General features: G+C 44.2%; 1 pseudogene across 1 annotated transcript in view; it reads right to left on the reverse strand.

The window, feature by feature from the left end:
• Positions 1-25,421, reverse strand: part of LOC144122122 (rho-related BTB domain-containing protein 2-like) — a 77,211-nt pseudogene that overhangs the window by 39,458 nt on the left and 12,332 nt on the right. Inside the window, exons 3-4 of the transcript XR_013312810.1 lie at positions 21,176-21,459; positions 5,040-5,130 (exon numbers count right to left, since the gene is read on the reverse strand). The product of XR_013312810.1 is annotated as a rho-related BTB domain-containing protein 2-like (transcript). The remainder of the gene's footprint in view (positions 1-5,039; positions 5,131-21,175; positions 21,460-25,421) is intronic.

Consider the following 25,421-nt stretch of genomic DNA (forward strand, 5'->3'; position numbering starts at 1 on the left):
GTTTTTATACACAAACAGAAAGAAGGAAACAAGAGAGAGTGAATTGTTTTTGCATCTCAAAAGGAATTGTTTTTTCATCTGTCACCTTTCTACGTTTAATCGTGCCAAAAGGACATCAACCATTCCGTTTTGCTACCTTTGTGGGCTAGTGACAGTGCACTCATGCAATTTTCTGTTCCAGTGGTCATTATCTTGACTGCTCTGATAATCTCTCAGTTTTTGTTTTTGTGTGACCTAGGATGGTGGTGTTGCCCAGATCAAGTTTGCATCCTTTCTTGTTTTTTATTCTTCCTTGACCTGGGATGGTGGAGCCGCTGAGGTCTTTAGCCAGAGTACTCCTCGTTTCTCCTCGCACGCCAGCTCTCAATGCTGCACACGACACGCTTTTTCGTCCAGGCGCCCGTCGGTCATCCGCCCCATTGAATGCTGGCACGTGTTTCGGGGCTGGCCGGGGGCCTCACTGAGTTAGCAAATCTTCGTAGATGGTGGTAAAAGCATTTGTTATGCTGTAAGTTGCATTGTGGGTAGTTTTCGTTTCTGTTTATGCCGTCTGAATAGGGCGTTCTTATGCGAAACAAATTTCTTTGTGGATCTCAAGCTTCATAAACTTTCTCTGTCACAAAATAAGATGTTTAGGTGCGTGTACCAAACCTAGTTTTGCCGTTGGCAATAGCAGTCTGTGTTAGGGTTTTTACAGTCCGTGCGGGCATATAAAGCACTTGTATTATGTTCGGCAGCCCTTTTGATATAACAGTCGCGAGTGCAGAGCAAGGTCAAATGTTCGGTTTCCTAATGTGAACGTGGCTCTAGTGGATTTCATCTGAACCATATGACAGAGTGTCGTATGGGACAGCGGCAGCGGCAACCACTCATCGACCGCAATAGTAGGAGCTGGCACAAACGACCTGCTGAATTTTATTGCGAAATCGTTTTATGGAACACTGAGCGGAAGAACCGGCGTCGTGCGTTCGATGTGGTGTTGGTTGAGTGCGGTGGTACCATGGCGAGTTTGATGTGATGCATAGGAGGGAAGCATAAGAGCAGTACTGATTAACAGTGCATAGGTAATGAGTGAATGAGCAGTGACTGCTAATTAGTGGCCGTTAATTTCTTAAGTGCAATTGGTGAATAAAAACTGCTAGAGCGCCAAAAATGCACTGAATGTAATGAAATCGTTAGTACTTTAGTTGGAGAAGTCAAAGCTGTGACCCTTACTTAGTGAATAAAACGGCTAAAAATACTCCGTAATAAAGGACGAAATGGTAGTACCTAATTACTGACCCCTAATTAGTGAGAAGTAATTAGTAAATTATTTTTCAAAATGCTCAAAATATAATCAGATGAACAGCACCTGAACTGAAGGTAGTAAAGGACTAAATAGAGATGCCTAATTACAAATCTCTAATTAGAGAGGAGTAATTAGTGAATAAAACAGCTAAAATTCCCCGAATGTAATCAAATGAACAGTACCTGAACTGAAGGTAGTAAAGGACTAAATAATGACATCTAATTGCTGACCCCTAATAAGTGAGAAGTAATTTGCGAATAAAATTACCAAAAGTGCTCCAAATGCAGTCGAATTATCAGTACTTTTATTTTATTTATTAGTTTTTCGACTCGTGTTTTTGCGAGACACATTTCATTGTCGCACCCTACTGAACAAAGATGCTTATCTTGTACCACCTCCCTACATTTCCAAGCTTCGAGATCACCCACATAAGATATCAGCGCATACCTCTGTTTTTGCACATTCATTTTTTCCACGCACAATCAGTGCATGGAATAATCTTCCCCGCGACATAGCTGTGGCTACATCTGATTCAGAATTTTCTGTTGTGCTAAAGGCTGCTCTGGTTTAACATTGATTTCCGTGGTCTGTATGTCTACTTTCTGTCTGTATGTATGTCGGGGTCTGTATGTCAACATGGTGGGGAAAACATTCGTTTTCTTTACCACGTTTTAAACTTAGCAAAATTTTAGTGTGCGCGGCGACATTGCTATGTATTTCCATTCAATTCACAGTGTTCATTTACGCTGATATTTTGTCGCATGCTCTTGCTATGTCCTATCGGAGTGCTTGGACTATCCTCCATTATTGTTTTGTTTATATATTTGTTTCCTCGGCGCTAGCGTATGAAGAATACTGTGGTACACCCCCTTACTGTAATGCCCCTGCGGGCGAATAAATAAATAAATACTTGAGCTCGAGGTAAAAATGACCAAATAGTAGTACCTGATAACTGACCGCTAAATAGTGAATGGTAAGCAGTCACTTAAATAACCAAAATTATCCTAATGTAATCAAATTAACAGTACTTGAACTGCAGGTAGTAAAGGACTAAATAGTGACACCTATTTACAGAATCTTATTAGTGAAAAGTAACTAATGAATGCGCGGACTTGAACTGCAGGCCACAGTGCACTGATGACTGAATTTTAGGAGTGGCCTGGCCCAAATTTGTTGTGCGACCATCGAACTGGGCGTGGTTCATTATACTTTGATATCGACTTTGGTCCAATTTTGCCTAAGTCAATTTTCGGGTGACCGGTGCCAAATTCTGGCGATGGCCCGGTCCAAATTCCTATGCAACCATCAAACTCAGCGTGTTTTATTATACATGTATATATATTTTGGTCCAATTTGGAGAAGGTCAATTTTTTGGGTGAACCATGCTGAATTTTGGGGGCGGCCCGGGCCACCAAAGTCCAAGTCATGGTCAGGTCATGACTGACCCAGGTTGTGTCTATCATGTATAGGCAAAGTGTCATCACTATGCATGGCTAAATGTTATAGTGCTCCTATGCAACTGCTAATATGCAGCTGCTTTACAAGTAAGAAAGACAAGATTTTGCTCGGGGTATCAGCCTCCGTATGAGTGCTAGCGCACCAAAAAACGGACAAAAATGCATTTATAACCTGAGTGGAAGGCTCCCAGCCACTGCATAGTAGTAGATATCAGCTTAAAGCATCCGCGATCACTTAGCAACTCTGTCAGCATAGCCTGCAACTCAGCCAAAAGCAAACTGCAATCACCACCCTCTAATGCATGGCTGTGGTATTCAAAGCAAATGTAAAAATAGGAGAAGTACAATGTGGAATACCTAGCACAGATCATCCCTTTACTTCATGTGAGGGATGGAGATATGAGAGAACAAGCTTGAAACAACAACTCCTCTGTAAGGCACTGTTTGGATTTTAGTAAAAAAAAAGGCCTCTAACATGTTGAGGAAAGGTGTGCACAAGCTCATGTATTCAGATGCATGCTGTTGACAGTACAAATCAGAATCTATGGTGCTGCTATGCTGTTCGTTGTCGGAACGAAGCCCTTTCTGCAAATGTTGTGCAGCCACTGCTTCCTCTGCAAGCCATCGCACTTTCCTTGTGGGATCATGAAAACGGTGAAGCCATCCTCACGCCTCTTACTGCAGTTAAATGCACAGCAGCCCGGCATAACACGAGCGCACACCACAGAAAACAATGCGTGCTATGTCCGCTGCCCCCAGGCAAGGTGAAAATGGCACGAAACCAAAGAGAAAATTACAAGCAAAGACGCAAGCAGCACGCGTTTCTATAGGCAACGGCAGGGAGACCAATCGGCGTGGAGCTAAGCCCGGCGTGCAGCCAATGTCTGCGGCCCGGCAGTGCAGAGGCAAGGAGGAAGTGAGGAGGTCGCGCGGCGGCGGTGAAGTTTAAGAGCGGCACTACTTTCAAATTATCAAGGAACTTTAGGCGCACGTAGAGTGACTGGAAAATTTTCAGAGTACCGCAAAGGTGCTAGTTTTGTTGGCATCAACAGCCAGCAGGTGCTAACCAAGACATTTGTGATAAACCACCATGTCTTAAGCAGGCACCAAATGCATGAAGTTTAATGGAAGCACCAGAGCTGTGCACGGGCTCGGGCCGGCCCGAAAGCCCGGACCCGGCCCGGCCCGCGGGCCGGGCTCGGGCCATTTGGAGATTCTCTCACTCGGGCTTGGGCCAGGCCCTGCCAGGCTTTCTATGTCTCGGACGGGCCGGTCGGGCTCTCCGATCCCAACTGCATACCTTATGCGAAAGTATGCTTGTCGTCTCGCATCTAGGTACAGCAGGAAGTGCAAATTATTTATTCATCAAAAATGAAATCTACAGGGACGGGAGAAAAGTATGAACGCTAACACAAGGCAAACGAAAGCTAGCAGAGGCTCGGAATGCGTTTTCAGTTCTACCAAGTACCGACGCTGTGGAAAAGCCGCCGCTTGCAGGCGCCTCCCAGTAAAAAGGCTGAGAAGGGATGCGAAGATAAGTCTGTGTACGGCGCACGCGGGGTCACCTTTGCCACACATACAAATCAGCCAAGCGGCGGCGTATAGGGTGCTTTTCCAATGGGCATTGGTATTGCTTGAAGACTAGTCGTTGACCGAAGTCGACAGGAAGCACACGTCGTCACTGCCCATGCTAGAAAGGTCACTGTTTTCTTTCAGCAGCCCCTTAGAAACGGGTGACCTTTACAAACTTTAGCAGCACTTTAGAAACTGGCTGGGCCTGGGCTGGGCCTGAACCCGGCCTAAGGCCGAGCCGGGCCGGGCCGGGTGAACTCAGGCTTCTTTAGCGTCGGGCCGGGCGCGGGCTCAGAATTGCGGCCCGTGCACAGCTCTAAGAAGCACTGCTGTGGATTCCATGTGGCTACGGTGTAAGTGCAACTCTCGCTTAAGCAAGTACACCTTATCAAGGCTTCACTGTACTATCAGAAAAAGTTAACAAAGATGACAAACAGTGTGCGATAATGTGGTCTTTGTCGCCAACGAAGAGAATGGAAATAACATTCCACACTGACTGAAGTTACTGCACATAGTGAAAAGAAAAGGAGTGTTGTGAACGGAACATAAATGTTCACTAAACTTACCCCCAAATATAGATTTGTTGATAAATACAAAAAATGCTGAATATGTAAAAAAAGAATTAAAAGAGCTTACTTTATATTTTGTGTGGTGTGGTATACTCACATCAACATACAAACACTTACACAAGGTGCCAAGTGTTTGACACAGCTTTCACTCACCTGTAAATCTGGGATGAAAATGAGGTCTGCAGCATCCTGAATTTCCGACAAGGGACAGCTGCTAATGTCAACTTCTCCCGTATACTAATACCTGTGCAAAAAAAAAACATTTTTAGCGTCAGACTAGAGTTCTCCAATTTGAAGCAAGACACAGCTCTTCAAATTCCTCAGATTACAGTAGACTTCCGTTAAGACAAACTCAATCAAAGGGGCTCTGAAAGGGGCTCTCAATAAAGGTGCAGCATTCCTGTGATGTTAAAGAACGCTGGTTCACAAATATCCTCCAGTAAGAATCTCTTAATGCATCTTGTAGAAGCTGAGTTACCTGTAGTCAAAATCTGCGTTTCAGTGTATTTGACCCGCCATGGTAGCTGCATGACGCCAGAAAAGAATCTAACTAGTAGCCATCTCTGAACTGAATTACGCAGCAGTGTGCGACGGAGGAGGGTGCGAGCATGAAAAAGTCACCGGAAAGGACTCACCCACTTTCAAACGTGATTATGGGTGCTCTGCTGCTTGTAGAAGCACATTATTTAGCTTAGGTGCTCATGACAAGAAAATGTAGTGATTGAGTGAGTTTATGTACTTTCCTCGGAAAATGTTTCAGAGCCCTTTTAAGACGAATGCTCAGACATAATAAACAAAGTGACAACATTTTGTTAGCTCATTTTCGATAGACTAAATATAAAAATACTCGCACGTCGTCTGCACTATTGAGGCAAGCAAGAATGAAGAAAAAGCTTCTACACGTGAAGGTGTGTAATTTGACTGAGAGATAAATATGGCTAGATATTAATGCTGCGTGCACGTGGCCTATGCCAGATGGAGAGACCCACGGTGCACCTGACGATGTGATTGGTAACAGTCATGCCGCAGAAAAGATAGAAAAAGGATGATAATGTCATTTCAGAGCCCCACGGCTAGCCAGCTGGACTCCTTCGAGCACTCAGAGTAACACGGGTAGCACAGAACAAACACAATGACAGCTGTGATTGATGAAGAGATAAAGATCTCTCTACAACTTAAACTATGTCCTTCACCAATCATTTAACACAGTTTTAAAGTTACTACAAGATTAACAAGTCAAACATAGAAATCTATACAAGTACCGTGCACTCCACTTGCAGTCGGACTTGTCCTGGAATCACCACATTAACCTCAAACTTGCACCGGCTAACCGCTCCTTGGGCATTCTTAAATAGAATCTTCAACATGCTCGTGCTCAGTTACGCAAGCTTGCCCTTACCACTTTGATCAGTCCTAAAATAGAGTGCGCATCTGCCATCTGAGATCCCATCAAATCTTACATCATAAATAATACTGAAGCTTTGCAAAACCACGCAGTTCGTTTCATTTTTTCGAGTATTCACGCCATCCTAATGTCACAGCTTTAGAAGCACGCACTCAGTTACCAGAACAGTCATTTTCATGTCTTTTTTCATAAGCTCAATCATTACTCATTGCTTCATGATGATTTCTTTCAGGAACTCGCCACCAATTTTTCACGCCTTGATCACCCTTGCAAAGTAAAGTGAACTACATGCTGCACATCCCTTTTCGCGAAGTCATCATACAAAGAACGATCATCGAATGAAATTATTTTCCAACAAATATAGCTACACAACTAAATTTCACTAGCTAATCCACGGATTGAATGACATCTAACTAAACCCACAGTCCTAATGTTGCCAACCTTTATTTCATTTTTTTTTCTTCCAATAAGAAGATCCTAGCTGCTGTGGTGATTCATTATACACCCTGAAATTGTGGTACCATGCATTTGTTTAGTTTGAGCGATTTACCTGTTTTTATCATTGTATTTTCTTCTGAAAAGGCTTGCACTGTAATCTGAAATATCTTCACAAAATTAAGTAGAATATTGTGTTTTTTTCCCAAGTTTGTTTTTATTCAGTGTTAGGTTGTGACTATTTTTATTTTTACTGCCATCTCTCCCTTGTGTAGTACCCTCAAAGAGAGGGCCTTTAAGGTTACCTTTCAATATATAAAGATTGGTGGTGAAAAAAAACTAAAAGAGAAACCAACTAGATCAACATTGTTTTCAAGTGGGATGAAGTGAGCTTGTTCCATGCCCTGGCTCACTCACTTCACACATAATGCAATAAATGTTATCTTTAGATGACAAGGCCACTTCATTCATAAATTGTTTTCATATAACTCTTTGTGGCCAAGTCAAAATCAGTGGAGGCTCACTTGGGTCGATCATGGCACCATGCAGATGGAATACCATGCGCAGTATATGAGCGCTTCTACATCGAATGGGCAGCTACAGAAAGACAGCAGGTTCAATGAAGTGTAATACTCGGCACAAAGCGCGCAGCAAACATTGGAACGAGTGAAGACATGCGGTTGCCTGTCTTCACTCGCCCTTGTGTTTTCTGTGCGCTTTGTATCATGCGTGGATTACCAACTAGCCTAAACCCACATCTTACTAAGAATAACACTACTTGGAAATGCCATGAGGTTTTGCTGCAAGTTGTAAAAAAAATTATGTTTGAATATTTGAAAAATGCGAATACTTTGAATACAGCTAAAGCACCGTGAAAATAGAATTCCAAATTATACTCAAAATATACTCCAAACTTTAAGTATTCACTGCTGCTATCAGCTGCCAATAAGCACACGTGTGACATCTGTCTGAAAAACACAGGCTTCTTTAGTGAAAATAATTGATAATTTTGAATAGGTATTTGGTTGAATACAGTAAAAGCTATCGTTAATTCCAACCCCGTTAAGGCGAACCGCTCCTTGAAAACTTTTGTTTTTTTTAATATTCTCTAGGTTAATGAAAACTGAACCACCTAGAGAGCTTGAGCTTCTTTTTCCAAATCCGCTTTTATTTCCAAGATAGCTCAATGCATTCATGTTTGAAGCGTGATTCATAAGTAAAAAACAGTGCAGTTTGAACAGCTGCTGTACACAGTAGCAAGCATGACAGAGAAGTGCAAAATTGATATTCTTGTTCCTAACACTCCACTGAGTGCCGATAAGCAACACAATGTCACTCCCTTGCAATGCACCATTTTGAGACAATTTTATATCTAGTGCCTGTTTTCAGTGGCCGGTGCCTGAATACTTTGAAAATTTCCATTCCTAAAAATAATATTGACTACATTTAGAACTTCGATAAGGGAATTCTACACAATTTAACGATTATGCATGCCAATTTGCCAATTATTTTGCACACAGCAGCGGCAGCAGGCAGCACACTGCGGATCTACTCTAACTGCAACGCAACATTCTTGCAGATACACTTGTTTCGATCTTGGCTTCGCCGGATTTTGGTTGAACCTGACGTTCCCCCCGCCCGCCTGGTAAGGACTGCTGACTTGGCCACCAGTTGGTCGTCTTCCGGAGCATCGAGGTGCCCTCGCCGTGCTTAAAAAGGTTGCATCCACAGGCTGCGCTGACATTTGCACACAGCAGCGGCGGCAGGCAGCACACTGCGGATCGACTCTAACTGCCACGCAACATTCTTGCAGGCTGATGTTTTTAGAACACCTTCTTTAAACTTCGATTTGTGCACAGCTGTTGCTGCCGCTGTTGTTTTTTTCCTGCTGTCGTCTTCAATCAACCCTCATTTGAGAATCATGTTGGAATGTTTAGCCTGCCATGAGGAGGTGAACGATGATGAAAAGTGCTTGGCATGCTCCACATGTAACTATCCTTATCACCCTGGAGAATGTTCTGGTGTATCTGCGTCGAGCTTTCGAAACAAGGGTGACTCTATTAAGTCGACATAGAAATGCCCCACTTGTGATTCCGCGAAAAAGAAAAGTGACCCAGCAGCTCCTTCGACAGCTGAAAATGCTAACATTGAGCACCAGCTAAAGGATCTGAATGACAAACTTTCTCTGCTTCTTCCTCTTGTTGCAAAGGTCGATGCACTCAGTAAAACTTGTGAAAGTTGATGGAATTGGAAGCTCAATTAAGTTGGTTTCCGAGCAGTATGACACCGTGCCTGAAAATCTTGAGAAACAAAAGAACGACATAGCTTTCCTAAAGAAAAGTGTAGAAAACACTGAAACTGAAAAATCCCCTGCAACCAGGCAAATAAGGCTTCAGATGAATGAATTAGAGCAGTACAACTGCAGACTGAACATGGAAGTGCATGGAATCGTTTAGGAACAGCATGAAAAGCTTCTCGAGATAATGAATAGCCTATCTGCCTCGCTACAACTAAAAACTCTAGAGGACTCGGATCTTAAAGCTCTTCATCGCTTGGCAGCGAAGGCTAGAAAGGAATCAGTCATTTTTGCTAGATTTTCAGACATCACTAAAACAGAAATGGATAAAATGTTGTACTGTTCTCATGACAAAGGACTCTGATGTTAAGCTTCTCGACAACTTGACCGTGGAACACAAACGATTACTCTGGCTAGCCCGCTCAAAAGGAACCGAACTTAACTATGCTTTCGTGTGGCAGAAAGACTGGCGCATTTTTCGCTCGTAGGGCAGAAGGCGATAAGGTAAAGAAAAATCGTGCTGGTCTGGGACGAATTTTTTTTAAACGCAAAGTTTCTGAGAAATCTATATAGCTTTCCTTGTCGCTGTATGGCTGAGCTTGGGGGGATTTCAAAGAATAATTCCTCCCTTGTTACAAATCTACTCCACCTTGGGCGATTCCCCTAAACATTTGACCAACACTGTTCCTACTTCGAGTTATGATTAATTTGCTCATGCCCTACGATAAGCTTGCCGTCCCGGTTAGCTCAGCTGGTAGAGCGACTTCTCCGGTGAAGCGGGGGTCCCGGGTTCGAACCCCGGACCAAGACGAATTTTTCTTTAACTGCGAAGTTTCTGAGAAATCTATATAGCTTTCCTTTGTAGCCGTATGGCTGAGCTTGGGTGGATACCAATGAGTACCGTATTTACACGATTGTAAGTCGACCCATTTTTTTTTAAATTTAAAAGTCCGAAGTGGGGGGTCGACTTACAACCGAAACGAAACCTTGAACTGCCAGTAAAAGCAAGAAAAACGATCTATCAGGGATGCTACTGCGAGGTTACAAGTTTTTTTTTTTTTTGCTCTACGGCTCCAAGCGTAGCATTCAGGTATTCCACGGGCTTTTTGGCAAGGATTTTTTTCTTTTTATTGTTACTGGGCACACCATTACCCGCCGCGGAGGTTCAGTGGTTAGGGCGCTCGGCTACTGATCAGGAAACCCGGGATAGAATTCGGCCGCGGCAGCAGCGTTTCGATGGAGGCGAAACGCAAAGGTGCCCGTGGGCTGTGCGATGCCAGTACAGCACGTTAAAGATCCTCAGGTGGTCGAAATTATTCTGGAGCTCTCCAATACGGCACCTCTTTCTTCCTTTCCTCTTTCACTCCCTCCTTTATCCCTCTCTTATGGCTGAGTTTCCGCGAGAGTTGAGATGATACTGCACCATTTCCTTTCCCCAAAAACCAATTTCATTTCATTTCACTCGTGGGGAGTATCGATAATTAAGGAAGAGCCGCTGTTCCACTCGCGGAGTCTGCGCCAGCGCCCGAGAGTGTCACTAGCTGATGGAAGAGCCCCTATTTCAGTTGGTTGCATAATACGCTAGCTAGATGATTATACGTGTAACGGCGGCGCTTCTGGGGAATGGCGATGTTTGCTGGTAGAGCCGACGCCCCGACACCAATCACTTTTTGTTTGGTGGTGCTTGGAGTTGGTGCATTTGACTTGACTGCCATCCGCGTGCTTCGCCATGAGCTCTCCAAGTTTGAAAAGCATTCGGCGCTCATTCACTGCAGCGTTCAAGAAGGTGGCCATCATCTAGGCCGAGGAAACCAACAACTACGCAGCGGGCTGCAAGTTCAACATTTTTGAATGGTTGGTGCAAGAGTGGCAGAAGCAGCGAGACAGAATTTTCGACTGCGACTCCAAGCAAAGAGGTTTCGGCGGGCTGAAGTCGGGACACTTCCTGGAGCTGGAGGTCAAACCAAGGTAGATGTACACTAGTAGCGAAGGCTCCATAGACGCCCATTGGTCCAAAAAATGGCGGCTCGTGGGCACTCCAGCGCCCCCTGGATTTTGGGGGCAAACTACGCAAACGTGACGTAGAATGACGTCACGCATACGTATGCTTTTGGCGCGAATTATAGAGCGGTCTTTCTGTAGAATTCGCGTTTTCGAGCCCGTACCTCTCGAAGGTTCCTGCCTTTCAGCGCGCCCCAACCTTTGCCAGTCAAATGTGCTCGAGTTCCTGCTAGTTATGGCCTTGTTAATGTGCAATTGGGAACGCAATGAAAGTGACTGGTAAAGGAGGGGCAGCATAGAAAGGCAGCAACACTTCGCCACTGTGGCCGGGTTAGCCGTGTATCGAAACAAGGCCTGCAAAGACGCGCTGTAATGCACCGCACACTCTTGAATAGGGGGCAGGTCAAGAGTGTTGCAAAAATACAAAATTTGCCAGGTTTTAATAAAATGACTTACCTCTTTCATAAAACAAGGTGCTAATATATTTTTTCTTTTCTATTGGCAGATTGCATTCCAATTTTGTAGCTTTATCATTTCTTTATATGAGTGTTTTGCCCCCATCCTCTGGTTGTGCTGCAGTCGCGCTAAACCACTTTTCGGCCCAGCCTTCGCCACCACTTTAAATCCGCCTTGGTCAAACTTGCAGCGTATGTCACCGAAATACATGATCAGTCCCTTCCAGTGACATGCGAAATTATCACAAAACAAGCACTGGTCTTTGCTGCGGAAGCTGGGATACTCCGAACAGACTTCGAAGCCAGCAGGGCTGGCTTCTCTCTTCGTCGGCGTACTAGTGTATGCCAGAAGCTGCCTGCTGCTTACGAGGAGAACGTTCTAGCCTTCCATAGGCACTACCTCAAGCTCCGCGACTCGCGGTGATACCTGCTCGGCTAAATCGGCAATGCGGACCAGACTCCCGTCTAGTTCGACATGACGAGCAACACAACAGTGAGCATGAGGGGAGCTCGCGAGGTTAAGCTTCTAACGCCAGGAAATGAGAAACTTCGGTTCACTGTTATGCTGTCATGCTTGGCAGATGGCCCAAAGCTCTGACCGTACATCGTCTTCAAAAGAAAGACTATGCCCCTGGAGATGTTTCCTAAAGGTGTGATTGTGCGAGTGAATGAATAAGGCTTTATGACGGATGACTTAGTTATTGATTGGTACCGTCGGGTGTGGCTTTTGAGCACACAGTCTCGGTCGCGACTAGGTAAGGCGATAAGAGCAGGTTCCAGCACAGGAGCAGTGTGCTGCAGGAGAGACAGACAGGGTGCATGCATTGATGCAGCATCGGCGTCTTGCAGGAGCTAGGTAAATCATCAATGATAACTATATTAAACGAACCCGGAACTGCGGTGGTACGTGGAGTGTTTTGACCACATTTGATTGCTAACAAGATGCTATCGAGTCTGAGAGGCAACAAAAAGAAACACGCAGGCTATTTGTGGCAGAAACGTGTCTACAGTTAGTATCTCAGACGAGGTGGCTTAATGGTAGCGCCGTCCTCGTGGGCTCTGCCGTATCAAGGCAACGGTCTGTGCATTCCGAAATGCCTACTCCTTACGAAGGGTGTGACCATCTTATCATAATCATCATCAGCAGGACATTGATGCCAGCCGAATGCTTATTTGATTTATGGGGGTTTAACGTCCCAAAGCGGCTCAGGCTGTGAGGGACGCCGTAGTGAAGGGCTCTGGAAATTTCGACCACATGGGGTTCTTTAACGTGCACTGGCATCGCCAGCCAAATGCATGGAAAGTGGGGCAATAGGAGGATCACACCAGTTGGGGCCCGCACACATGCGTGGCGATTTTGAGGCTTCGCTCGGCAGCGCCGACATGCAGTTTTTTTGTGTGCACTCCGTTTACTTGTGTTTGCCCCTACACCTAAACAGTCAAGGACAAAAGTTGGCAAGATGCTAGTTCGCAGAAAAAATTGATTTCTGTGCTGTCAGCCACAGCTAGTTAATAAAAAACCTAGAATCATGAGGGGAAATGGATGCTCGATCCACCTGAATGAATTTTAAGTGGCTGCTTAAAGAGGTAACATAGTAATACATTTTTTTCTGGAAATCCACATCCCAAAAAACTTTTCTTCACGGCTATACCTTGTGCCCACCCAATGAGTCAACAGGTACCTTGCAACTATGTGGTAAGGATCCCTAATCTCACACTTGTTGACCTTTCTAAACAGTGTCGATATGTGGCTGCCTGTGGAGGCAGCTGTGGAGTCTTGCACTGCAAACACATTGTTCCTGCATTGATATAAAGCTCCTAGCACTATGGTAGAGGGGGTTGTTTAATTTGCAGTGTTTTTGGAAAACCAAGGCATACTGCATTTCAAGAAATATTCTTGCCTCTATTGCTTATTGCTTATGAATTGCTCTCACAGCTACAGATGCCTAACTTTGAACTATTCTTTATGAAAACCGTTGTAATAAAATATGTACGGTTCAAAAAATACTGAACTCCTCACAGACGTGGGTCATTCCAAGCCAAATCACCCAGACGTTGCGCTCGACCATATCCAAATCGTTCAAGAAGATGCATGGAAACTATCCTAATGTGCAGAACCAAAGCCTGAAATATTTTTGTCGAAAAAACTTATTCGTGAGGCGAGCGCAGTATGAATATTCAGAAAAGGCGAGAAGCCAGGCACTGCTCAATAATTATTAAAACGTTCACTTTTAGAAAACATTTCACAATTTTTCACTGACATTTGCACAGATTCTGACTTTCGATTTAATTCAGAGCATGCAGCTTTATACGGCATAAATATTTTTAAAAAATCAAGATGATATGAACATGCACCCTTTTTGTTGTTTTTTGTTTTAAATATAAACTTGCTCTCGGAAATTTGGAAATAGCCGTTTTGCTTCTGTAGATGTCCTGTACCTATAACCAATATTACAGGTGGTGAAACTGCGTACATCAAAGTGAAAAAAATACTGAAGTTGCAAAAAGTGCGTTTTTAAGCAAAACTACTCGTTAATTCCACCCTGAGACGGTCCAAGTGAAAATACAAACAATAGCAGTTACGTAGAACAATTTATTGCTTTTGATTTCTAAAATTTTTATCGAGGTAATTTTTTTTGAAGCTAGAAAATACTTTTTGACGTTGAAATCTAGCGCCGCAAATGGTGTCATTTCTTAATGCCTCTTCACCGCAGGACACGGCACCTGGCATGGCACGACACTTATGACCAGTTAACCACTTAAGTTTGCTGTCGCTCTCTGTCATGCATTTTTAGGGCTGGAGCTAAAGGAGGGATGCAGGGCTAAAATACTAATTTTCGGGAAAAAATGTGGCTTTTAAGTTTGAGTTGTCTTGGATTTCCGGTTTGAGAAGAATATTCTTACCAAATTTGGTTGTTATATGAGCAGTAGAAAAGAAGAAAATTCTTTTCATGGGGCAGTGGGAGGCCGTCGAAGGCGTCTGTGAACGCTCTTCTCAACACTTAGTACACCACGCATACGTACAAACTATGGCACACAACACTTAAACCACCAAGTCCCCCTATTTTTAAAAAACCTAGGAAAAAGGATTGGTTTCAGGGCACGTATTTCAAAGAAGTCACTCAGAAGATTCCTGCTGGAGAATGAAATAATAAATGAGAAACTTGTAGCGAACCATGACGACCGCGCCTGATGCCGCATAGGCAGATCATTGACCAAGCGCCGATGAAGACGAGGCGCCAATGAAAGCTAAGTTTCGCCACGCTGCACGAGATCGCTTGGTTTTTGGACTGGCCGTCGGCATTGCCCGCTGTCCTGCTCGCCGTTTTGTGTCGCCCGCCGTGAACTCTTTCCCCTGACCTATTTGTGTACAAACCCCCTTTCAAACTTTATAATTTCTTCTTATGTTGCTTTGTTAAAATACAATAATTTAACTTTCTGTTTAAATGTGTGCTACGTATATTTGATGTATTTTATATGCTTGTTAGTGTTTTTTACAGTTTTATTTTTTGTTCACGTTTGCTGTCTGTACAAGATGTACGGTATATGCTTGCAAGTTTTGTTTTAAATTGCACCTTGTCTGCCTTTACTGCTCGATAGGGCAGGAGCCCCTGTCAGGCTACACCTTTAGCTCCTGCTTTATTGCACGTTTTTTACCTTTTATCAATGAATATACTTCAAACGTCAAGGTAAATTCAAGGTAAACTTCCAAGGTAAGGCTGGAGTGCGGGAAAAAACCGGACGAGAAGTGAATGCCCAGGTTAAAAGTTTGTTTTTCGCGCTTTTTAGTCACAGCAGACCTTCTATCGAGAATAAGCAAGGCCACTAATAAAAACTAAAAAAAGAAAGGCATATTTCTGGCCGCGACAACTGCAGAGTGGCTGGAAAACCAAAACAGGAGCTCGCATTGGCGGAAATATACCATGTCACCACCCGACGCTGTTTTTGCGCCAATCGGAGTCGCTTCTGCTCTGGTTGTGTTCGATGCTTGCTATCTGTTACCTTTCCTTCCTTCTGCGAGTTTATTGCGAGCAGCAGGTAGCCGGTGGTGTGACTGAAAGACGCTCGCACCGAAGGCTTCGACACGGAAAAGCTTTAAGGAAGCGAAAACACACCACGAAAGCGAGAAGCCTACACAGCACTGGGAGACCGCCAGCAAGTGAGCATCTGCTTGTGCGTTTGCCAGGCCCAAGCCTGCTGCCGGTGACTGAAGCGAACCCTTCAAGCTCCGATGATGTTTCATCACCCAAAGACCGAATTTGCATTACTAAGAACTGTGGAGACTACAGCAGCCTTGGCTGTACTAGAACTTAATGAGGGTGCACATGACATCAAGAGAGTGTTTGGCAAGCGGAAACTAGAACAAGGAGTCCAGAAGATGAAGCACGTGAACGAGCACCCCATCAAAGTATTTCACGGGCCATCACGGGCCAAGGCAAGGGCGATGGGCACCTCTAAAGCTGAAAAAAATAAAAGAAGGCTTGAAGCATTTGCTTGAAGCAGTGTCGTGTTGAAGAGGCCTTCCCGACCTATGGGGCAGGGCACTTTGTGTTTAGAGTGATGAAACTTTACATACATGGTATAAAAAACTTGCGAATGGCCTTAGCCTGCACTATAAACTACCTAGGAGATATTAAATGAAAAACTAATACTATATCTTCATTATTTTTGTAATGGTAGTTTTCCTAAGCTGCCACACCTGGTTGCTCAATATGACAGCTATAACTTTTGTTCTGTTTGAGCTAAAAAGCTGAAATTTTGAATATACTTTAATTAGAAGAAGATACATCATCCCGGAAAATTTTATCACAACTGGTTAAATAGTTAAAAAGTTGACTCTTCAGCCTAGCATCCCCCCTAAAGAAGATATCGTGTGACATTGGTGGGTGATATGGAGATCGTGTTTGCTTTCGAAGTTCGAACAGACCCGCTTTGGTGCGGGGCAGCCAAGAGAAGAATAACGAGGCTATTCAGCGTGATGTCTCGCATGGACCAGGAGGAGGGAACGACCAACCGACATGGCGGGTGTATAACAAGTGCTTTATTTATATCCAAATAATAACGCCGAGAGCACGCGCCTTGGAGCGCACTTGACGGAGCAAAGTGCACACCACTGCGACGAGTACCGTGAGACGGGCTGGCGCTGAATGCGGCTCGCTCGCGCAGGTGCCTCGCTCGCATGAAGCTGCTTCGCCAGCATAGTGACTCGTCTACCGTTGTCAGTGGAGTATTAATGCAGAATATGCACCGATTAAATTAAATCAAATGCAGCCAAGACATCACATCGGACACAATTGGGCATGAGACTGACGGCCACAAGGGTGAGGTACCACGTGGGGCTTCTGCGTCACGGATTGTTTCTACACCGAATCGTTTCGGTCATTTCCAGATCGGCATCTCACACGCTCTGTACTGCGGTTTTATCAAACAAAGACGCGACTGTGCTTTTAAAAACTGCAATACGCGTGCATAATACAGCACAGGACGCGAAGGATCATGAATAGTTCATGTTTCGCACGCATTATTGCAGGATAGAGCCGCCAACGTACCAAGTGGCACGAATAGTGGGCTACATGGCCAGAAATACGTGCACAATCGCGTCCTTGCTCGAAAAAAACCGAAATAAGTGTGCATAATATAGCACAGGTTGCGAAGGACCACGTGTTTCGCACACGTAAATTATGCGAAGGACCATGATTAGTTCATGTTTCGCACACGTAAATTACATGCACAATCGCTTATTTTGTAACAACAGAAGGTCATTGACACCGTGCCATTGTGCATGGAGACGCCTGCGAGAGGGGAAGAAAAAGGCGGGAAAATAGTGTCACATGACCCCGCTGGAGGGACCCCGCGCTGGAAGGCCCCGAAACAGCGCCAGAGAGGTCCGCTCAGAGGAATGGAGCCAAGAGTTGTGAAAGAAAATAATAAAAGAGGAGGAGGGAACAGAGGAGGGGCGGTGCATCAAGGAGGGTTACGCATTGCCAATGAGGAAAAAGCCGTTTGTATGACCCATCCATATTTGCAGCGAGCAAAATCGAGACGCGCACTTTTCTGTTCTTTCCACCATGGCATGCACTGCCCTTCACGTTTAGTCTTATATGGCAGCATTTGCCAAAAACAATGCTGTCTCATCTGCACTGAATATTTGCAGCGGCGAAAAGCTATCGCAAATCTCTGGCCACTTTTCAGGCAACCACTTCTCCGTGTCAATGCTGGTGGTTGCCTCGCTTTCACCCGAGGGCGTCTTTCCGATGATGCTATAGCGACTCTTAAAACGCTGCTGCCCACCAGTGCCACCAGTGAAGCTCTCTTCTCCGAAGGCTACAGAAAACCATTTGGCTTTCTCCATGAGCATCAAGCCGTTGACAGCAGGGATTTTTTTGGCACGTGTCTCTATAAACCAGGAGTACAAAGCTTCCTCGACCTTGTCGTAGGCTGGAACACGCATACAACACGCTCCAGAGTGAATGGATTGTGCTGCCTTCAGCTTCACATTGGTTTTGTTCTTCAGGATTGCACTCAGCATGTTACGAGGAATTCCGAATGCATCAGCGGCCAACGACTTTTTCTCACCGGCCTCCACACGTCGAATGATGGCCGCCTTTGTCGTCAAGTCCAAATTCTTCCATTTTTACACGTTCATGGTTCCCGAACACGCGACGAAAGCGAAAATAAAATGCACAGCACTGCACAAGTCACATGCAAACTCACATTGGCCTCACGAACAAAGCGAAAAGAACGACCACCGCACCACACCACACCAGTCACATGCTCAAGCAGCACCGAAAGCAGTGACAGCACGGTTTCCCTCTTCCCAGCCCTTTGCATGCCCCTATGGCCATTTCTATTTCCGTTCACACCCCAGAAAGTTCTCATCACATGATTCTTACTTGTGCAGCGCCGCACGAAGATTGTGAATTCCATTAGGAGGTGCCCATTTGCAGGTGGTGCACTGCGATGGGAGAAGCCCACTTTCAGGGTGGGGCTTATTAGGAGAAGCGTACTTGCAGGGGCGCGGCATGGCACGGTGTTCGATACATCAAATATGGGGTGCGCGGAAATTTGATAAACGCAAAAAAATTTGCAATACTTTTGCATGGGATTCCCAAGGGGATTTTACAACTGTTCTAGACAATAATTTGATATAACCAGGTTCAATATATCTGGGATGGACTGTATATTTTTTACTTCGATGTATGCAGTTTCATCATCTGCAACACTGGTTATAGGTACTAGACATCGAGAGAGGCAAAACGGCTATTTCCGAATTTCCGAGAGGTAGTTGATATTTAAAACAAAAAACGACAAAAAAGAGTACATTTTCACATTTTCTTTCGATTGTTTTTAAATGTTTATGTCATATAAAGCTGCATGCTCCGAATTATATTGAAAGCCAGAATCTGTGCAAATGTAAATGAAAAAAATTGTGAAGTGTTTTCTAAAAATGTGAATTTTTATTAATTATTGAGCAGTGCCTGGTTTCTTGCATTTTCTAAATATTCAAACTGCGGTCCCCTCACAAATAAATTTTTTTCGCCAAAAATATTTCAGGCTTTCATTGCGCACATTAGGATAAGTTTCTGTGGATTTCAATGAACAAATTGGAGATGGTCGAGCGCAATGCCTGGGATGTTAGGCATGAAATGACCGACCTGCCAGTCACCTCTGAATATATGAACAGTTTCTATAGTCAGATACAACTCGAGAATGCAGTGGCCCCTGAAAAAAGGCCCTCCAGCCAATGGTATTGACGAGTTCTCATGACGTCATGGTTATTCCCATAGTGTGAAAACGGGGAAATGGGATTAACCATGACATCATGAGAGCCAGTCAACGCCACTGGCCAGAGGGCCTCTTTTGAGGGGCATTCGCCGCTGTGTTCGAGTTAAATCTGACTACAGTGCCAAGAGTTCATACTAGATATCATGAACATGCCAGCCTCTGTTACGTTCCACTAATTCTTAACAAGCTTTCTAATGAAATGTTGTTGCTTGATACGTGCAGGGGAGTAAAACTGTTTTCAAACTGTTCCAGCCAAAATACTCCAGATTGTGAACTGTGCCTTGCTAATTTTCTTTCTGCCTTTAGAAGGGTCTTTTTCATTTGATACTGTCATCTTCTGGGCACTACCTTTCTAGCCCTTCCTGTGGCTTAGGCAGTCGTGAAATCATAGCCTGTCGTTTGAAAATAATTCTTCGTTGTTACTATTCCATTAATACACACGTAAACAGAAGTGTGCTATTATCTTCTCATGCAACTGGTTGAAAAAAATTGCTTGCTCTCATATTCTGCTGCCTTTTTTTCAGACCTCTGTGACATGAAGTAACATCTGCTGCAAACTATGGTTGGCACTGTGCCACTGTAGATTAATAGCTTGCCTGATTTTGTTTTGTGCGCAAACCACGGAGTTTTATTGGTATGCGGCAGCAAGGTTGAAAAAATTGTAGGTTGAAATTCTGAAATTATCTTGATATTGTCTTTCACCACTGTTACTTTCAGTAAGGATACTTTCAGTATCTCGCACTTGCCTTTCAGTAACAGATTTGTGTTTGGGTTCATTTTCTTTAGAAAAATATCCTATTTTGGACTACAAGTTCAACCATGAGTGACACCAGTGCTGGAATGACCAGCTTGAGAAATTTTTTCTTGAAGATGAAAATGGCTTTAATGTCATTAATAAAATTACCTTCAATCTGATACCTTTCAGTTTGTGGCCGTTAGCTGCTTCAGAGAGGCATGCATCTGACACATAGTGGAGCGTATGCCTGATTTCAGGCATTATCTGCGCTCCTATATAAGCCTAGGGAACCTGCCAGATATGTTAACTGGCTGCGGTCACTGTGGCTTGCTTCATATAGATATAGAAAGCATGAATTTTTCAAACCAACTCAATAGATCTGCTGGAGGATAAGTGACCTAGACCTCCGTTGGAGATCTAAATAATTAGATTTGTATGTCTGTCGGAGATCCATGGGAGATCCGCCGAGCATTGACAGATCTCCCATGGGTATCTGTATATCCTAAAATGAACACATATCGAATGTCCGATGTATGTCCGGTGGTTGATTGCGGACACCCCATTTATGAGACTCATTATGGGTGCTTGCCCACTGAGCGCAGTTATTTCATACCATTTCGACTGCAGTGATTGTGCAAATGATGAATACAATTTAGGTTAAGTTGCTGACAGCTCTTATTATAAGAAGCATATCAGTTCTGGCTTGTTTGTCTAATATGCAAATGTTCACATGGATCATGGTTCCAACTGATGCCCAGCTGTGGCCACTCGCAGAATAGCAGTTCTGCTTTGCAAACCACTTGCTTTCAAATGGTGCCACTGAAAAGCAAGTGGAACCATTTGTAAAACCACCTGTTTCGAAGTGGAACCACTTGAAAACAAATGGGACCATTTGAAATCTCGCTTCACATTTTCGCCTGGAAATGTTTTTGGAATTTCTAATCAGCCACTTTTGACTAGAATGGCACATGTATACATGTGTTTCAGTGCAGACTCAGTACAATACACATTAAACCAGTTCCCGCCACAGAGGTAGTGAGAAAACTTGAATCAATAACAAACACAACAATCAATAACATTAAGCATATAGTACAACAAATCAAGAAATCCAGCTTCCTTACGCTTGATAATTAAAACAAAGCAGCTTGCATTACACTAAATTATTGCCATGAATACCTGATGCACTCTTGCATAGCGGCTGGAGTGATAGCTTTGGAGACGTTGACAATGGCCTGAAAAGATGGCGAAAGGTGGCACCGATGGTCCCGCTCTTGCTCAACACAAACAGCCGAGAAAGTGGGCTGCAATGTATCAGCATCTGAGTGGGCACCACGACACGATGACGAGTCTGCACACGATGACGGGTCTGCACACGATGACGAGTCTGCTCACGATGACGAGTCTGCACACGATGACGAGTCTGCACACGGTGCCAGTTCAGCATCTCTGCTTTTAGAGACCTGCATCGCAATGCAAAAGTTAAAGTCAATGGTGTACTGTAAGCAGCACACGCTTCCTTCTCGGGCAGCAGCATGACAGCCACAAAGCTTGCATGTGAGAAAACATTGTCAGCACTGTAATAACAATGTTGTAAAATACCAAGGTTTGGTTTATAGGGGTTTAACTTCCCAAGGCGACTCCGGCTATAAGGGACTCTGTAGTGAAGAGCTCCGAAAATTTCGACCACCTGGGTTCTTTAACGTTCACGGTCACTGCACAGTACATGGGCCTCTGGCACTTCGTCTCCATTAAAATTCGACCACTGGGATTGAACCCGCGTCTTTCAGGTCAGCAGCCGAGTGCCATAACCACTGAGCCACCACGGCGGCATAAAATACCAAGGACTCGCACTGTTCGTTGCAAATCAAATTCAATATTTCCAAACAGTAGCCTGAATAACGTTATTTTAAAGTAAAAAAAATGCTGTTCCAAAAAAGCTGAGGAAAGCGCACAAGGATTTTACTCACCATCTTCATTCATGATGCCCTGGATCCTATTGGGCACTATGGGGGAATCAAGTTAAACAGGTACGATTTGCACAATAACATAGATGCTCTAAATGAAAAAGAAGAAAATCCTATCATGACAACCTGACCTAATGCCTACCCAATAAGGGAGCTTATGGTATGCTTTCAAGCAGCGCTGTAAACTGCTAAACATATTCTTTTTCCTTTTTTAAACAGCGATATTTATTGCCTGAGGACATCAAGGAGTTATGTAATGATGGTTAAAAGAAAAGGATCATTAAATGAATGAAAAAATGTTGGCTGATCTGATAAGGTCGAGGATGGAGCGACGATGAGGTCCCTGCGTCCAAGTGGTACATGACGAAGGAATGTTCAGCGAGAGACCTGCAGCCACCAGGTGCCGGATTTGCACTGGCTTCAGCGCTGGGCAAACCCACAGCGGGTGGTGAATATAGGCTTTGGTTTTCCGGAATTTGCAGACTAGTTACCCGGGGCAGGGATATAAATCTCGAAATTGAGGCTACTTTTGAGTTACGGCAGGACAGCAACCCCGACCCTGATCCCTCGAAGTGCAACCTCTTTTGCACGGGTAAGACTGCAGGAGAAGGTTACTGCACACGAAGGGATGAGAGAATGTGTGCAGCACTGGAGGTGCTTCTTGCTCTTTATAAGGAAGGTGACATCATCCGGATTCAGGAGCCGAGGCAATGACGTGGTCGGTGTAGTTTTGGAGTGTTGCGGTGAATGTTCTTTAATGGCAAATTCCATTGGTCGATCCCGAGCAGCTTTTCTTGCTCTGCAGCAGCAAATGCGAGTTCCGAAGCCAATCTGGATCAGATTCGAGAGTTACACTGCGCTCCCACTTCATCCACCAAGAAAAGGCAGATTTAGCCGGAATTCCAGGGGTGCAGTGCCCTCAATTCTAAAATGGCCAAGCCGCGTTTGCCTGTTTTCAGAGCAGTTCTGAACGTCGCCAGTTAACCCTGAAAGTTTGTTTACATTTCTGATGACATCGATGAATCGAAAAGGAACACTTTTCACACCAATTATTTAAGAAAATAATTGAAAAAGCCGAGAGACCAGCGTCAGCGACCATGGCAAAATGTATTTCCTTAGAGGTGTTTTTTTAATCACCCCACAAACGGTAAAAAAAATCACCAGCTACATCGACGCCGCAGCACACTATTCAGACGAAGTGGTACGGACACATATACAGTGTACACACTCATCCTAGCGTTTAGCCCTGTTCTCATTGACAACTAGGCATGGCAAAATGAGGCACATCTCGCAAACTATGTCCAAAATAAGACTGAACTGTGTCAATGTCGCAGGTTTTTATTAAGTGAAATTGTGCAGGCGAATGCCAAGCCCAACTTCCAGAACTGGTTGCTTGTGAGAGCTTCAGCCGGGCTCCTTGCCTTAGCATGTTTGTTTCCCTCGTTGATCAGGACTGGGGTGCCCTGTGGCAGATTCGGTCACTCTGGCGTGGATTCAGCACCCTCCTCGAAATTGATTAATACAAATCACCACAAGTTCATGCAGAGAAAAGCAGTACTTCTTCTTGGTACGGCCAGATAAGTCCTCGATGATGCAGCAACCTTAAAGAGGCAATGACATCATCATCCAACATTCTGCAGTTTTGTATTCCAGTAAATAATACCGGATCTTATTTTATTCAGCACCCTAGACACACTCCTTACTCTGAAAGAAATGACAGAAATAGAGGCTGCGAAGCTCCTCCCATCAAAATTTGTAAGCGTGGGGCTGCCTCAAAAGTTTGAAAAGTAATACATCCCCACCTGCATCAGCTCCAGTGACTACCACATTGAAATGCCTCTCATACTATGAACCGACGCTGGCCTCCATGTCGTCTGAAGTGCTGCTCCGATAAGTGCCGACACACCCCACACAAATAATAATGTGCAATGGATGCCCATTTAAGGTCCGCGCAATCAAAGCTGAATCCAGGCGTCTGTGAAAAAAAATGGAACACGCCTGAAGACAGAATCAGGACATCCATGGGGCTTACAGGGGAGTTCCCTTTTTAGAACGATTGGAAATGCAGTCATAAGTGCCGACACACCCCACACAAATAATAATGTGCAATGGATGCCCATTTCAGGTCCGCGCATTCAAAGCTGAATCCAGGCGTCTGTGAAAAAAAATGGAACACGCCTGAAGACAGAATCAGGACATCCATGGGGCTTACAGGGGAGTTCCCTTTTTAGAACGATTCGAAATGCATTCAAAAAGATAGACACAAGATATTTGTTTCCCTGGTGCCAATGAGCCGTTAGGTCCCTGGAACAGGATGGGATGAAGGAGAGATAAAGAGAGGGGGCACCTTTAATGAAAGATGGTGACATCAGCAGCAGCAGTACAGAGGAATTTCATGCAGTGTTTTTCAGATAGTTGTTCACCGTCACTGAAGCAATAATGCTCTCCAACTAAAGGAACTTTGCAGTTGAACTTCTTGTATAACGCTTGCCCACCCGAGACCACATACATAAGGTGTAAATTTTGTTACTCAACTTTATTTATTAACAACACACCAGTAATGCTTAATGGATGCCCTTCATGGTCGGATGTACCAGGTGTCCCAGCTAACAATAGCCAAAGATTAAAAATATACTGAATCAAAACAGGAGGAGGTGACGACCATTTTATTGAGTTATTCAGGGCATTTTGATATTTTGTCCAATTGAACAATTAGATTAACTGAAAAAAAGCTTTTTACTATTGCGTTTTGCACTAGAATTATAATTGCGGTTCCAAATGTTAGAGCGTGCCAAAAAATATTTAATTCCTCGGTTTTTATTTCAATGTGTGCAACAGATCAGTTATTTCCACGTTGCAAATAAACCGCATGAAACATGAAAAAATCCCCCATGACCATGCGCTTGTGAGCCACAACAGCAGCACTCTTAAACGTAGGGATCGTGAACGTAGCCGTCTTCGATGGTGCCATAAAAAGCGACGGGTTGAAAACAATGACGTAGGCACTCACGGCAAAATTGAAAGTAACACTTGTGACCTGGATGCATTCAGTGTGGAAAAGATAGGGTGTGGTGGGGTTGAGATAGTTATATACCGTATTTACTCGTGTAATTTGCACACTTTTTTTCTTTATAGGGAGCGAACACTGACCAAATCGCGTCAAGAGACTATGGCAGAAATCAAAAGACTGTGCCTCAAACTGTAATAACTGATCACTGCAATATCAAAGGATCAAGGATTTATAATTTTAATTTGGCATTGAAAATCGCATAAAGAGCCATCTTGCGGCGAAACCCGCCACGATCTCTGTAATCTACCACGTAACCACATTTTGGCAAAATATTGCATATTTGTTTAAGTGCACAGTGTTTTTTCTTTCTGGAGTGTTCGTCATGTTCACAATCTGCAGTGTGCCAGTCGAAGAAAAACTATGCTCCCTTCGCATCGTCGACCATGCG

This window comes from Amblyomma americanum, chromosome 1, assembly GCF_052857255.1.
Source record: "Amblyomma americanum isolate KBUSLIRL-KWMA chromosome 1, ASM5285725v1, whole genome shotgun sequence".
NCBI lineage: Eukaryota > Metazoa > Arthropoda > Arachnida > Ixodida > Ixodidae > Amblyomma > Amblyomma americanum.